The sequence below is a fragment of the Nannospalax galili genome, unplaced genomic scaffold (assembly GCF_000622305.1).
Source record: "Nannospalax galili isolate Female #2095 unplaced genomic scaffold, S.galili_v1.0 scaffold87, whole genome shotgun sequence".
NCBI lineage: Eukaryota > Metazoa > Chordata > Mammalia > Rodentia > Spalacidae > Nannospalax > Nannospalax galili.
In genome coordinates this window covers 8605231-8621312 of record NW_008360320.1, presented here as the reverse complement: position 1 = coordinate 8621312, position 16082 = coordinate 8605231, and the positions used below count along the sequence as shown (strand labels likewise).

General features: G+C 38.4%; 1 protein-coding gene across 10 annotated transcripts in view; it reads right to left on the bottom strand.

Moving 5' to 3' along the window:
• The window catches only part of Gtdc1 (glycosyltransferase like domain containing 1), a 447396-nt gene that overhangs the window by 397173 nt on the left and 34141 nt on the right, over positions 1-16082 (bottom strand). For 4 of the 10 annotated variants that reach the window (XM_029559716.1, XM_017796118.2, XM_029559717.1 and 1 more), the window contains exon 1: positions 1419-1568. The exons of the other annotated variants lie outside the window; for them this stretch is intronic. The gene's annotated coding sequence lies outside the window, so the exon portion shown is untranslated. Of the gene's footprint in view, positions 1-1418; positions 1569-16082 lie in introns of those variants that run through there. 10 annotated transcript variants of the gene reach the window in all.

Genomic DNA, 16082 nt, shown 5'->3' with positions numbered 1-16082 from the left:
ACCTAAAAATGTACAGCCAATTTTGAAAGAGATGTACCCTAGCTCAGAAAAATGTTATTGAATAGGTTAATGCTGTTGTAATGAAAGGCTTCTTCTAATTGAAAAAAAAAAAAAAAAAAAGAATAGGCCATGTCAAAGGTTTACTCCTGGGCTAAAAGCTAGCTGTTTACTATGCTTTTAGCCCTAAGAAAGAAAACACTGTGGCTAATATATTACCAGATAGGCACTTTTACCCTTGAGTAAAAGTTTAAACATCCTACTTTACAAACATCCCACAGCTAGTGCCAACTAAAAGCTGTATGTCCTGTTTCTTTGTGCCCTACATCTTTGTATGTAACTGCCAAACCCCACATGACTTCCAGTTCCTTGTAATGTATAAAAACCTTCTGAATTTTTTAATAAATGGCTTGTTGTAAAGGAAAGCACAAGTCCCAGAGTCCACCAGTCAGTATTGCAGTCACTGAAGCTAAGTTCCCAGATGAGCAAGGCAGACTTGGGTCTCTACGCTTTGTGCACAGGTAGCAAATTATACCATCATTTTCTTTTCTGGAGTTTTGGATTGGCAATGCTATAGTGTCCTTCCAACTCTGTAAACCACAATTCTGAAGATGGTCCTACTTGGCTCATATTCATTTATTCTGAGTCAACCATAACGGGATTAAAAAAACATTTCAAAGAGGAGTAAGTCTCAACTCTCCTCAGGTGCTTTGGCAAGTCACGACCTTCTATATTCTTATCATTATTACCACTTATTAGTCCCTCATAATGTGATTATGTTGTCTTTACATTGTTACTAAGGTTAGAGACAGTAAACATATACATGCATATGTATTCTAAATGTGTAAAGCGTGATGCAAATATTCATTGTTAATATCTGCATGACCTCATAAATGCATCTTGTTCCTATATCAGTTAACAACATAATAGGGATTTGATATTTTCTCAAATAAAGAGTACCAAATCCAAACCAAAAAAAAAAACAAAACCAAACAAAAAAAAAAAAAAAAAAAAAAAAAGGGATAAGACAGGAACAAATAATTCAAAGTAGAAAACCTTAAACAACTAGTAAATATATTAAAAGATGTTCAATGTCAACAATAAAAAGTGCAAATTAAAGCAAACCCTTGAAGAGTATACAAACTAGAATACATTTTTTAAGTCTAACAATATCAGTGTTTCCTAAGTAATAGAGAAATGAGAATTCTCTTACATTTCCAGGACAGAAAAATTTGGTATAATCACTTCTGTTGAGCAATTTGGCAATACTTAGTGAAATCAGATATTCTCTTCAATACAGACCAATAATTCCATCCAATTATACAGTACAAGAGCCAAAGGAACCCATAGGTGTACAAAATATTTGTAAAAAAAGTATTCACAGCAGCACTGTTAAAAAGGAAAAATAAAAAGGAACCTACCTTTGTTCTAAAATTGATTAAGTTTGCAAGTTCAAAATATTCAGTACTTCAGCCTAATAAGCACAAGCTAGGGATGATGAGACAAGCTTGTAAAAAGCAGCACTTCAGAGACAGCTGCAGAAGGATCAGGAGCTAAATGTCACCAGGTGAGATCCTGTGTCAAAAGAAGTAAATAAGTAAGTTCTAAAAATCACTGAATTCCAGCAGTACCCCCACTCCAATGACCCACAGGGAGTTACTGAATTGGAAGGCAAGACTTTTTTTTTCCCACTTTATGTGTATGAGTGTATTGTCTGCATGCATGCATGTAAGTACATCCATGTTGTACAATGTCACCAGAGATCAGAGAGGGCATTGGATCCCCTGGAACTGGAGTTATTAGCCGACATATGGGTGCTGGGACTCAAACCCTGGTCCTCTGCAAGAGCAGCCAGTGCTCTTAATTGCTGAGCCATCTCTCCAGCCTAAGGCTTTTTATTTCTTAAACTTTATTTGCATTTATTTTATGCTCAATTTCTCCCCATGCCATAAGGTTGTTTTTCTTCAGTTTGTTCTGGGGTATCTTTTTCCTCTGTATAACTTCCTCTTCTAATTTAGGAACAATTTATTCCTTTTCAGTGAGGATCATCTCAATGAAAGAGGAGCCCTCATGAAAGTCCAACAGCACATATTGGGTGCTTTGTCCACCTGGACGTGTTCATTGACTAGAGATCTACATATAAACCCTGAGTTCACTGTTGCCCTATATTTTTAAGCATATGCAGCAAAAATTCAGCACTCTTTTGGGGCCACCAACCCTGTGTCCAGCCCACTCTTTAGCCTGCCACACCTCCCAAAGCCACTATCACACTGCCAGAACAGTACCAACTGTTTCTTTGGAGTGACACCTTCCAGGTATCTGGTGGCTTTTTGAGTAGGCATACTCTTGGCAGTGTGCGCAATTTCACAGGCAGTGGTTCCCATTGATCAAGTTATTTAAAAGGTGGCTGCTGAGAATGTCTTAATCTTCATGGAAAGACAAGGCTTTTAAAGAAGTGATTAAGTTAAAACAAGGTCATTATTGTAGGCCCTAATCCAGTCTGACTGATATCCTTAAAAGAAATACTGGAGATGCTGGCATGCCCACCAAACCAAGAATCATATGAGCAAGAATGACGATCTGCAAATCAAGAAGGCCTCAGAAGAAAACAGGGAAGTTTGTTTTGTGATTGGGAACTTCCAGTGTCTAAAACTGGGAAAAAAAAAAAAAAAAAAAAAAAATCTGGTCTTTTAGCCACCCTAGTTGTATTATTTCATTATGACAGGCCTTCCAAACAAGTGGTCTCAAATAAAAGTGGTCTCAAACTGTATAGTAGCTGAGAAAAGGCATTACCTAGTCTACATAAGTGTCAAGCCTTTGGATTTTCTTACAGCAACACAAAGTGGACTAAATCTCTGTTGTAAGCCAGTAAGGCTTCCTTGGCTCTCTCTTGCTCCTACTTCTTGTTCTTTCATCCCTCTAACCATGTGATGATGCTCTCCACCATGCTATGTTGAACCAAAGGCCTTCACCAGATATAGCAACTCAACACCGAACATTCCAGTCTCTAAAACTGAGAGGATAGGCCTCTTTTCTTTATAAATTACTCATCTGTGGCATTCTGCAATAGCAGCCTGAAAGACTAAGATGACAGATAAAGTGCTACCACAGACAGTATTTTCCAAAAATTACCACAGCAATATTTTGAGTCTCACATATCCTTCTAATAACCTGCTATTGTTTCATGTAGACATATAATTTCCCCTCCAACTTAAGAAAAACAGGCCTTTCTATCAAAGTATAAAGTAGCTTAAAAGTCTGCGTCTTCTGTAAGAAGGCAAGATTAGGTCTCACTTCTCTCCTCTCCCTCTAACTCTTACCCCAGGCCACATGTAGATGTATTAACAGACCCAACCTCCACATGTGTACATGCAAGCCTTCACCTTTGAGGCATGCCAACTGAGCAAAAAGAATTATACCATATGAACCCTTCAAAGTTGCAGGCTCATGAGCAAACTATACATTATCATTGCTGCAGACTACCAGTTTTGTAGAATTTGTCAAGTAGTAAGAAATAACCAAAATTAACATCTTGAATTCTAATTCACAGTAAGTTAAAAACCTCAATGTGATTATCCCATGTAAACATTAATAACCTTTAGCAGTTCTCATTTTGAATAATAAGTTACTCCTTTGATTTATGGTTGGTCTCTGATGATTAGCACCTTTAGGAGTACTTGATGATCCCTTTAGAAACCATACATTTTGGGGCTGGAGAGATGACTCAGAGGTTGAGAGCACTGGCTGCTCTTTCAGAGGACCCAGGTTTGGTTCCCAGTATCCACATGACAGCTAACAACCATCCACAACTCCAGTTTCAGTGGATCCAACAGTCTCTTCTGACCTCCATGGGCACTGCCTGACACGGGTACACTTACATACACGCAGGCAATACACTCATGCACATAAAATAAAAATAATAAATAAAATATTTTAGAAACTATACATTTTATTCAAAGAAAGCATCACTTCAAAAGTTAATGTTACCATTTCAAGGATAAGGCCTAAGCAAAAATACCAAGAAACTTACCTCCTAAAAGACAAAATCATCATACCTATTATCTTAATAGGTGTGATGAATTTTTTTTTTTTCCTGCAGCTGTGATAAAATACTTAGGCAACTTAAGGGAGAAAAAGTATATATTATCTCTAGAGTTCAAGGTGCAGTCCATCAGGGTTTTCTGGTAGGAGTTCCATGTGGCTGGTCATATCATGTCCCCAACTCGCCTTCTCTACTCTTCCACAGCCCAGGTACCACTCACAACTAAGATGGGTCTTACCATATCAGTTAATATAATCAAGGTAATTCCCAATAGGCACACACAGAAGCTCATCTCCCAGGTGATTACAAATTTTGTGAAGCTGAAAGTTAACGATAACCACCACACAAAAGGCACATAGAGGAAGCTGTCCTCAATTACCAATGCTCCCTAAAGTAAAATGTTTCCACAAAATATTTTAATACATAGAGAATATAAATTAAAATCGTACAGGAAAAAAAAATCCACAGATTGGCTGAAGAAGAGTATCACACTGTGTGTATGATGCAAATATCTGTTCTCTATAGATTCGCCTACCTTTTTAGGCCAGTGGATTGTTTATTGCTGTTTTGACCTTACGTAATTTTTCCATGTGGTACATACACAATGGAATATTACTCAACTGTAAAGAAAAATAAAATCATAAAATTTGAAGGTGAATGGATGGAACTAGAAGAAATTATACTAAGTGACCCAGGCCTAGAAAGACAAATTTTGATGCAAATTTTCTCATATGTGAATCTTAGCTTTGAATCTTTGGTTTTGTATGTTTAACCTGTAGTACATATGGAAGTCAGGAAACAAGAAGTAGGTCCCTGGAGGTGGACACCTTAAGAGAGGGGACACCTTAAGAGAGGTAAGATAGTAAAATACAGGCAAAATGAAATTAGAGAAGGGAAATACTAAAGGCAGAAAGATTCAAACATGAACAAGGGTAGAGGATGGAGAGGGAATGAGGTGTTGGCCTATGACAAACGAAATGAAGGATCCATTAAAAACCTCTATGGAAATGTAGGATCTTCCAACCTAAGGAAAAAAAATTCAATTAGAGAGAGGAATAGAACATAGGTGACAGGAAAGGAGAGGGGGAAATACTCAGGATTAAAAGTTTAAATGAGGATGGGAGTCTGGGGAGAGGACAAGAGAGGGGGATGGGGTGGATTAGCCATAACTAAAGATACATGAAGTCTTATGGAAATCCACTAGTTTACAGGCCAATTTTAAAAACATATTTTTAATTTTTATTTATTATTTTTATTTTGTGTGTATGAGTGTATTGCCTACACATATGTAAGTGTACCCAAGTCATACAACGCCCACAGAGCTCAGAAGAAGGCATAGGATCTCCTCAAACTGGAGTTAATGAGGGTTGTTAACTGCCATATGGGTGCTGGGATCCAAACCTGGGTCCTCTCCAAGAGTAGCTAGTGCTAGTAACCGCTGAGCCATCTCTCCAGTCCCTAAAAACACATTTTAAAAAAGAGAGTTTGTTCAGGAGTGCCCTTGTATGGATGGACAATGCTGTTCCCAGAAGACCTGGGTCATTAAATTAAAAATCTCAGTTCCAGGCTCAGGGTATTTCCCTATGAGTTACTTACTGGTCAAGGAGGCCCCAGAGGCACCCAAATTTGCTATTATAGACTATAGCCATTCCTCTTGGCTAACCACCATAGATAGACAATAAGACCCTCTGAACTTTAGATGTAGAGAAATCAACCTCAAACTGACCAAGAAACTCTTTCTTTTCTGGCTGGTTTACATAGTGCCAGCAGGAAATATGTAAACTACTAAAAGAATTCAATGGTCATACCCAGCACTGGACCCTGCATGTTACAATACTGACCTGCTAACAAGATGTGCCTAGCTGATGCAATGGTGGCATGATGGTTATAGAGTAACCAACACAGTTTAGCTATGAGGATTGTTCTATAGGAAGGATTTCATGCCTGGTACTGTAATCCTGGCCATAAATCTGTAACTAGGGAAATTATAGGTCCTAGCAGGGAAACTACTGTTACTGTTTTGCTAAATGATCATACTGAAAGCTGCACTGTAAATATTTATATTCATATCCATAGGCATGGGCTATTCTCAACCTTTGTAGAGAAGCTTCTTATTGCAGTGTGTAGTACTCAATGCACAGACTCATAACTGGCCAAAGTGCCAAGTATAAATAACTGAATGGGTCATCTCTGTCACGCTCTTACCATCCAAGGCTGAGGGACATCTGAGAAATGGGGAGGCAGAAAGAATGTAGGAGCCAATGAATGGGAAGGAGAGCTGTGAAATGCTGAGTTCTGGACATGACATGGCTATTGCATACATCAAATCACATCAGTTATAATTACCACACAAGATCAAGCCAGTCAAGATTCCAACATGGATGGAAGAGAGGCCCCAGAGGCTACTGGCAGTTGAGATCAACTACTATTTGGCAGGTGATGGCTGCTGAGGGAAAGAGTGTCACTCTTCTTTGGAGATGTGGCAGCTGCTAGGCTACCTATGCCCCAATGGATGGCAAAACACCCATATGAATATGGGTGGCACTAACTGGACTCATTAACAACAATTTTTTTTAAAAAGGACATGAAGTTGGGAGAGAGAATGGGTAGCAAACACTAGGTGGAGTTGGAATGAGGTAGTGGTAGATGGATATAATCAATATACATTTGTATAAATGGATGAAACTGTCAAAGAATAGAAACATTGTTCACAAAAAGTAATTTAGCCAGGTGTGGCAGCACAGGCCTTTAATCCCAGCACTTGGGAGGCAGAGGTAGGCAGATCTCTTTGAGTTCAAGGCCAGCCTGGTCTACATAGCAAGTTCTAGATCACCTGGGGCTACAGGGCAACTCTGTCTCAAAAAGACTTTTTTTTTAAAAAAAGTAATTTAGGAGCTGGAGAGATGGCTCAGTGGTTAAGAACACTGACTGTTCTTGCAGAAAAACCCAAGTTCAAATCCTAGCACCCAGATGGCAGCTAACAACTGTCAGTAACTCCAGTTCCAAAGGATCTGACAGCCTCTTCTGTCTGCACGGGCATTGCACAACATCGATGCACTACTTATATGCAGGCATAACACTCATACACATAAAATGAAAATAATAAATAAAATTTTTTAAGTAATTTAAGTTTTCCAAAGCTTCATATGATTTCTGATGAGCTAGGCTGAAAGGAACAAATTCTTTTATTATTAACTCTAACACAATTTCCCCATTTAAAAATTGGTTTTTTTTTCCCCTAATTCTGGGGATTAAATCTAGAATCTCACATATACTATACAAGCACTCCACCACCACTGAATTATATTATTAGTCCACATTTTACTTTTACAAATTCTGATACATGGTCTCACTAAGCTGACTAGGCCTACCCTTGAACTCACTCTGTAGCCCAAGCAGGCCTTGAACTTCTGACTTCTTGACTCAGTTTCCCAAGTAGATGGAATTACAGGCCTGTGTCACCAGTTCCCATAGAGTAAGTGGTTGCTTTGATGTTGCAGTGCTGGAATCAAGCTTGCCTTGAACATGCTAAGCAAGAATGTTACCACTAGCAAAATCTTCAGCCAAAGAAAACATTTTAAGAATGAGGTCTGTATGAATCCAACTAAATGTATGCAACAGAAACATAAAATTAGAATGGTAGCAGTAAATGTCACATTAAATGTACATGGGAGCCAGACATCCTGGTACACACTTTTAATCCCAGTACTTGGGAGGCAAAGGCAGGTAGATCTCTTGAGATGCAGGCTAGTTTGATCTACATAGTGAGTATTAGGCCAACTGGGGCTACAAGGAGACTGTCTCAAAAAAATTTTTTTAATTAAAAACTTAAATAAATTAAATAAATAAATAAATAAATAAATAAAAAGTATATGGGCAAAAAAAATCATATTGAAGGGCTGGCACAATGGCTCAGCAGCTAAGAGTACTGGCTGTTTTTACAGATGGGGCTGCAGGTGTAGCTCAGTAGTACAGAACTTGCTTAGTATGCACAATGCATTTGATTCAATTCTCAATACTGTAAAGGAAAAAAAAAGTAAACTTTTTCTCTCTTAACTAAGCACTCAACATGGCCTGTAACTCTTAATTTCAGACGTTTGAGATATGATAGCAAAGCCAGCATAAATTTCTTCTTCCTTCACAATTTCATAAATAGCAGATTCATTCTTAAGAGTAGATTTCAGCAACCTCAGAATATGGTTTCTTACTAAGTCAAGAAACTATCCCTTTTTTACTTAAAGGAAACAATTTACAGCTTCTCTTTGGTATATCTAAATTAGCAGCATCACAACTCTTGTACTTTAAGACTATGATTAAGCAAAATTCAGTCACTTGATCTCAAGCAGAGTAACACCTTAACTGTCAATCTGGTAACCAAGACAACCACTAAGTAAACATGGATGGGTGGCACATACAGCTTGGCTACACTGGAAACCAAAACGACTCACCTCCTAGATGGAACAGAACAATGAGAGATTTCAACATGCTACTCAAACAGACTACAACTGAAATTATTTTTGGTATTTTCCATTTAATATTTTTAAACCAGGGTTGACCAAAAGCATCATGTAAGCAAAACTGTGGGAAAGGGGAGATTTCTTTAACTCTGTCACCTAGAATGTTGTTTGGCAAATAATATGCGTTCAGTATATTTTAGTTGAATCTACTACTAACAGCTATTATGCCTTGTCCTATATCAAAATGACTTTATGCTTTTTTTCCCCATAAAGAAGTTTGTTCAACCGACATATCATCAGTGTAATTTACTTCAATAATTCTAGAATTTGTATTTCAGCTCAAAGGTCACTTCTTTAAATAAACTTTTTGTGACATTTAATTTGTCAACCTAACAGGATCTAGAATCACCTAGGAGACATATCTCTGGCCATATCTCTGAGGAAACTTCTATATTCAGTTAACTGAGGTGAGACTACTCATTCTAAACAGGCGTGGCACCATTTCATGGGCTGTGGTTCCAGATTGAAGACAGCAGAACACCAGCATTCATAGCTCTCTGCTTCCTGACTGCAGATACATGTGACCAGATGTCTCATGTTCCTGTTGCAATACTTTCACTGCCATGATGGACATTCAGACTGTGAAGTGAAATAAATCTTTCCTTCCTTAAGTTACTTTTCACAGGCATTTTGTCACAGCAATGTATAAAGTAACTAACATGGAAAATTGGTGCCAAGAAGTGGGGCTGTGGCTATGATAAACCACACATGCATCTACATACATCACAGGAAGGAGGGAAGGAGAGAAAGGGAAGGAAGGATGCTTACTCCAGAGAGCTGTAAGCAGAGCTTAATGGGTCATTCTGGTGAGAATTTGAAAGACCAGAAATTATCAAGATTGGTATTGGTAGTGGAGGCCCAAGTCAAAAGATTTGGGAGGGGAACAAAGACTCTATTGGGCACTCATCTGAAGGCCATTTTTGCTACATTCTAAAAAAGAATCTGGTATTCTTTCTACTTCCTGAGAACTTCAGTGAAGCAGAATTCAAGTAATGGAATTTACTTATTTAGTGGAGGAAATATCAAAAGAGGGTAACATTCTGCCTGTCATGGTTACTGCTCATTGCTCTTATCCAGGTCCACAGTGAGCAAGAACAACAAACTATGCAAAAAGATACAAAAAAAGGTCTTTGGCAGGGAAAGAAAGGAATTTAAAGTTCAAGTGACTGGATGCTGAGAAATCAGCTGTAATTGTAGAAGAAAAGTCTTGCACAGTGCACTGAATCAATAAGAAAGGTGCCCTAAGGGTAAGATGCCACCCACTGAAGGCCCCATTTTGAAAATGCAAATTCATTTGAAAAGAACCTAAACTGAGAAGCTACTCAAAGTGGTTTCTGCTGAGAACAACTTCCTAGGAAAATGATTCTCCATGGTCAGTTTGGACGACACCCAGAGAGTCAGTGCAGCTACTGTCCAGGGGAGCTGTGCTGGATAGCTTTAGTGTCAACTTGACACACCTGGGTTGAGGGGAATTGTTTCCATTGGACTGGCCTCTGGCCATGTCTGTGGGGGAATTTTCTTGATTCTTGAATGATGTAAGAGGGCCCATCCCACTGTGAGTGGTGCCACCCTTGGGCAGGTGCACCTATGTTGCATATGAAATCAGGTTGAGAATGGGCCAAGGGAGCAAGCCAGTAAACGGTGTTATTCCTTGGCCTGTGCTCCAGCTCCTGCCTGCAGGTTCCTGCCCTGAGTTCCAACCTTGAGTGCCCTGATGAATGGCTTACCCTTTTCTCCCCAAGATGGTACTGGTCAGAGTATTTTGTCACAGCAATGGAGAAACAAACTAGAACAGAAGCCAAACTACATCTTGAGATGACAGTAGAATATAGCAGTCTTCCACATGAAACTAGTTATATAAGTAATGATAGATGCAAGAGTGAGGGGATGATAAAGGCTCATGCCAATGTTCCAGAAGGCCACTGGGGCCAAGAAATGTGTATCAGGATCAGATTCACTGGAAGGAAGCCCTGGGAGCCCATTATGTGAAGCTGTGAAAGTGAAGACTACACTGCATTGTAGACCACAGAATGAAAATGCTAGAGCCATGGGAAGGCTGCATGCAAGAAACAGTTGGGCCAAGAGACAATGTGCCTAGAGCTAGAGATGTAGAGCTCCCAAGACCTTCGGAGCTCAGATGATTCCATCATAAGCCCCAGATGCCTGTCATGTCCAATCTTTCCTTGTTACACCTCCTACTTCATGTGTGGAATAAGAATGTTTAATCTGTGCCAGTTGGAAGTTGAAAGTATAAAACCTGTATTGTGATATTATAGGGGTTCATAGTTAAGAGACTACTTGAGTGTAAGAGACTCTGCACACACACTTTTTTGCAGTGTTGAAACTGTTAAAGATGGTGGAGAATTTTGAAATTGGATTGAATGTACATTGCACTGAGATGGTCATGAGCCTTTAAGGTAAGGAGTAGAAGGTTATGGCTTAAAAATGACTTGTTTGGGTGTCAAGCTGACAAGGGGTATACTTGTGATGGTTACTACTCTCAACTTGGCAAGATATAGAATCACCAAGGAAATAAATCTCTGGGCATGATTATGAGAGTTTCTGGATTCAGTTGACGTGGTAAGATCCACTCTAAGTGTGGATGGCACTATTCTGTGAGCTGGGGCCTCAACACAAAGGAGAGAGAACTGAGTACAAGCATTCATCTCTCTCACTTCTTCTTGATGGTAAAATCAATGTGACCAACTGCCTCATTATCCTGCCACCAGGATGGACTGTGAGCCAAAATATGTCCTTCCAGCAAATACAAAAGGCCTACTGCAAGGAAGGCATTCATTAGGTGTCTATGAATCAGAGAAAGCCACAGGTTGGTAATACTGGCAACTGGGTAATGTGTGCATGCAAAGTAGAGGAGAGAAAGTGCTTCATTCTATTAATGTTTCTTCTTTCACATATATTTGATTTTTTTTATTACTGAGAAAAAAGTTTTGTGCAAAAGATACTTGTAGCTACCTATCAGTAAGCATCAACAAGTAGGAGTCTAAATACTCATTGGACTTGTTCAATTTTGCCACAAACTACTAGTATTAGTATCACTGAATGAAACCCCAACATTTAGCTTTACTTAATAAAGAACTGTTAATTAAAGGTACCTGGAAATGAAGCCAATTCCAAGGAAGAAAGTGAGGGCTATGACACTTGGCTAATTCTTTCTATTCAAGCAGCTGGGAATCAGAGTGGATTAACTGTTTAAAGGATTAAAGCATTAAATGGGAAAAATAAAGATGAATTCTAAGGGATCTTTAAAACCTTTAAGTACATGCAAAAACAATGCTTATTATCAAACAGCTACACAGAAGTCAATATAAAGAATGCATACAAGTCCACATAAAGTTACTATTGATTTCTTTCCCTTTCTCCCCCTTCAGTGCTAGGGACAGAACCTAGGGAAGCACTAGAGACAAACTCTGCCACTCAGCAAAATGCTAGAGAAGCAATATATTACTAAGTTATGCACCCTCAATTCTGATTTTATATTTTTTATAAACCATCTACCAACAATAAACTTCAATTTTCTTGGAAATCTCAAAATGCAGACATTGACTCACTACACTTGAGTTACCCTTGGGATGCCACGTGGCCTTTGCAAATGCTGCCCCTACTAACATGTTCTTCAGATAACAGCTAAGCCTCATTTCTTCAAAGAAGCCTTTCCTACTTGATTATACTAGATTCTTTCTCATAACCACATTTCTTTCCTAGAAATCAGAGTCCTCATAATTTGAGCGTGGAGCTATATGACTACTGTAGAGCCATCAGTGCTCAACATTATCTTTGTTGAATGGATGGACCATTGAATGAATAATAAACTCCAAAGAATGCCTGGTTTTTAATAAAATAAATAAAATTGATTATGAAGAAGCCTACATGTGGCAAAGAATAAGCATAAAGCCTTACATGTCAAATATTTTTAAAATGGAACAATTATAATTACTGTGATATAATAAATTGAATTCCTCCAATATTAAAACTGCTGGTGATGATTTACCAACATCCTCAGTCTATAAATTTGAAAACAGGCATAAAAATACATTAATTGAGACCTGTTCAGCTAAGACTCTGACAAGTCAGATCCGGCTCAGTGCCTCTCTACCCCATTTCTCTCAACCACCCCCACCCCATCTCCTGCTGGCCTCTCACAGGCAGGCTCCAATTCCTTCACCTCAGGTCCCAGGACTAGGTTCCCAAAACAGATTAACTAAACACCCTACCATAGATCCCTAATTCCTCACCCAGGCAATCTCCTCACCAGCAACTTCCCAGCCTCTGGATCAGGCAGACTGACCTCCTCAGCCAGGAGTCTGGTAAGTCAGATTAAGCTCATGGCCTCTCTACCCCATTTCTCTCATCCACCCCTACCACATCCCCTGCCAGCCTCTCTCACAGGTGAGCTCCACTTCCTTCCTTCACCTCAGGTCCCAGGACTAGCTTCACAAACCAGATTAACTGAACACCTTACCACAGATTCCCTAAGTCCAATAGGACTCTTGACCAGTCTACTACACAGAAAGAACCTGAAATACCCACCAATGTGTCTTCCATACCTATATAAAAAGTAACTAAGCTACACAACCAAAAAAGAAAATCATATGCACAAACAGCACCACAAAAACACAGACAATATGAAAAGCCAGGAAAATATGTCCCCGACAAAACCCAAGAGTCCTAGAGAGGTACACAGCATTGAGAACCCCCCTGTAGAACCCCAGCACACAGAATTTAAAAGAACAATCATAAACATGATCAAAGAAACTCGAGAAAACACAGACTAACAACTCAAGGAACTCAAAGCAGAAAGGCATAAAATTCTGATGGAAGCCCAAGAATATACAAATACGCAGGTTAATGAAATATAGGGAACAATTCATAACTTGAAAAGCGAATTCATTAAAGAGATAGAAATAGTGAAGAAAACGCAAATGGAATGAGCATGAGACTGAAAAACTCAATAAACCAATTAGAAAAAAACAGGAGAAAGTCTAACATGCAGAATAAATGAAAAGAAAACAGAATATCAAGACTGGAGGATAAAGTTGAAGATCTGGACTCCTTAAGCAAAGACTATGCAAAATTTGAAAAATCGAAGGAATGGAATACTCAGGAAATGTGGGACAACATAAAATGATCAAATCTATGCATCATAGACATACAGGAAGAAGAAACTCAAACCAACTGCATCGAACAAATCTTCAATAGGATCATATAAGAAAACTTCTCTAAATTAAGGAAAGATATCGGATTCAAGAAGCAAAGAGAACACCATTAAGACATGATCAGAAAGTCACCATGACATATCATAGTAAAAACATTAAATATACAGAACAAAGAGAAGGTACTGAAAGCTGGTAGAGAAAAACAAGTTACATATGCATGAAAATCCATCAGAATTACAGCTGACTTTTCAATACAAACTATGAAAGTCAGAAGTGCCTGGAACAAAGTATTCCCAGTTCTTAACAACCATGGATGCCAACCCCAAATATTTTATACAGCAAAACTATCTATCAAGGTTGAAAGGAAAAAGAAAATTTTCCATGACACAAATAAGCTGAAAGAATTCATGTCTTCAAAACCAGCACTACAGAGAATAGTTGAAGCAATACAAAGGACCAAAAAAATGAATGACTATACCCAAAAGGCCACAGAAAGAAAATAAAGGTATAACAACAGAAAAATAAAATAGGGGAAAAAAAAAAAAAAAACACAAAGAAAGTTGGCTTTATCCCAAATATGCAGGGATAGTTCAAAATACCTAAGTCAATAAATGCCATAAATCATATAAATGGGGTCAAACACAAGAACCACATAGTCATCTCAACAGATGCAGAGAAGGCCTTTGACAAATTGAACATGCACTTATGTTCAAAGTCCTAGAGAGAATTGGACTGGAGGGAACACACCTCAACATAATTAAAGCCAAATATAACCAACCCACAGCCAAAATCATTCTAAACAGAGAAAAAGTGGAAGCATTTCCACTGAAATCAGGAACCAGACAAGGCTGTCCACTATCTCCACTTCTTTTTAACATAGTGCTTGAAACTCTTGCAAGAGCAATAAGACAAGGGCAGGATATAAAAGGAGAAATAATTGGAAAAGAGATCAAAATTATCCTTTTGCAGATGATATATTATATATGAGACACCAAAAATTCCACCAGAAACCTCCTAGAAATGATTAACAGGTTCAGTAAAGTGAAAGGTTACAAAATTAACCTACAAAAGTCTGTAGCCTTTCTATATACCAGTAACAAGCAATCAGAGAAGGAGCACATGGAAACACTCCTGTTCACAATAGCTGCAAAAAAAATAATAAAATATCTTGGAATAAACCTGACCAAAGACTTTGAAGAGCTCTACAAGGAAAATTTTAAATCATTAAAAAAAGAGTAAAGAAAGAAATTGAGAAAGATACCAGGAGATGGAAGAATCTCCCATGTTCATGGATTGGAAGAATTAATATTATGAAAATGACCATCCTACCAAAAGTCATTTATAGATTCAATGCAATGCCAATCAAAATCCCCATGATTTTTCACAGGATTGGAAAAAAACATCCTAAGATTCATAGGGAAGCACAAAAGACCTTGGATAGCCAAACTAATCCTGAGCACTAAGAGCAATGCCAGGGGGATTACTATACCAGATTTTGAGCTGTATTACAGAGATATAGTCATAAAAACAACATGGTACTGGCACAAAAATAGACCCATAGATCAATGGAACAAAATTGAAGACCCAAATATGAGTAAATACGATTTCAGCCACCTGATAATTTGACAAAGGGTCCAAGAACATTAACTGGAGGAAAGACAGCATGTTCAGCAAATGTTGCTGCCAAAACTGGATCTCCACTTGTAGAAGAATGAAACTGAACCCTTATCTTTTACCCTGCACAAAAGTCAATTCCAAATGGATCAAAGACCTCAATATAAAGCCTGAAACTCTGAAATAGAAGAAAACATTGGAAAAACCTACAAGATATAGGTATGGGAAAGGATTTTCTAAACCGGACATCAATTGCTCAGGAAACAAGGGCAAGAATTAACAAATGGGACCTCATTAAACTAAAAAGCTTCTGTACATCAAAGGAGGCAACCAGGGAAGCAATCAGAAAACCCACAGAATGGGAGAAAATCTTTACCAGCAACATGTCTGACAGGTTTAATATCCAGAATATATAACGAACTCAAAATAGGGAAATGCAAATTAAAACCACTTTAAGATTTCACCTCACCCCAATAAGACTAAGATCAAAAGAACAAAGAACAAATGATAACAAATGTTGGAGAGGATGTGGGGAAAGGGGAACACTCATCCACTGCTGGTGAGGCTGCAAACTTGCTCAACCCCTATGAAAAACAGTGTGGAGAACTCTTAAAAAACTACAAATGTACCTACTATAAGACCCAGTTAGACCACTCCTTGGCATATACCCAAAGAACTCATCCTATTGCAGAGACACTTGTACATCCATGTTTGTTGCTGCTCTTTTCACAATAGCTA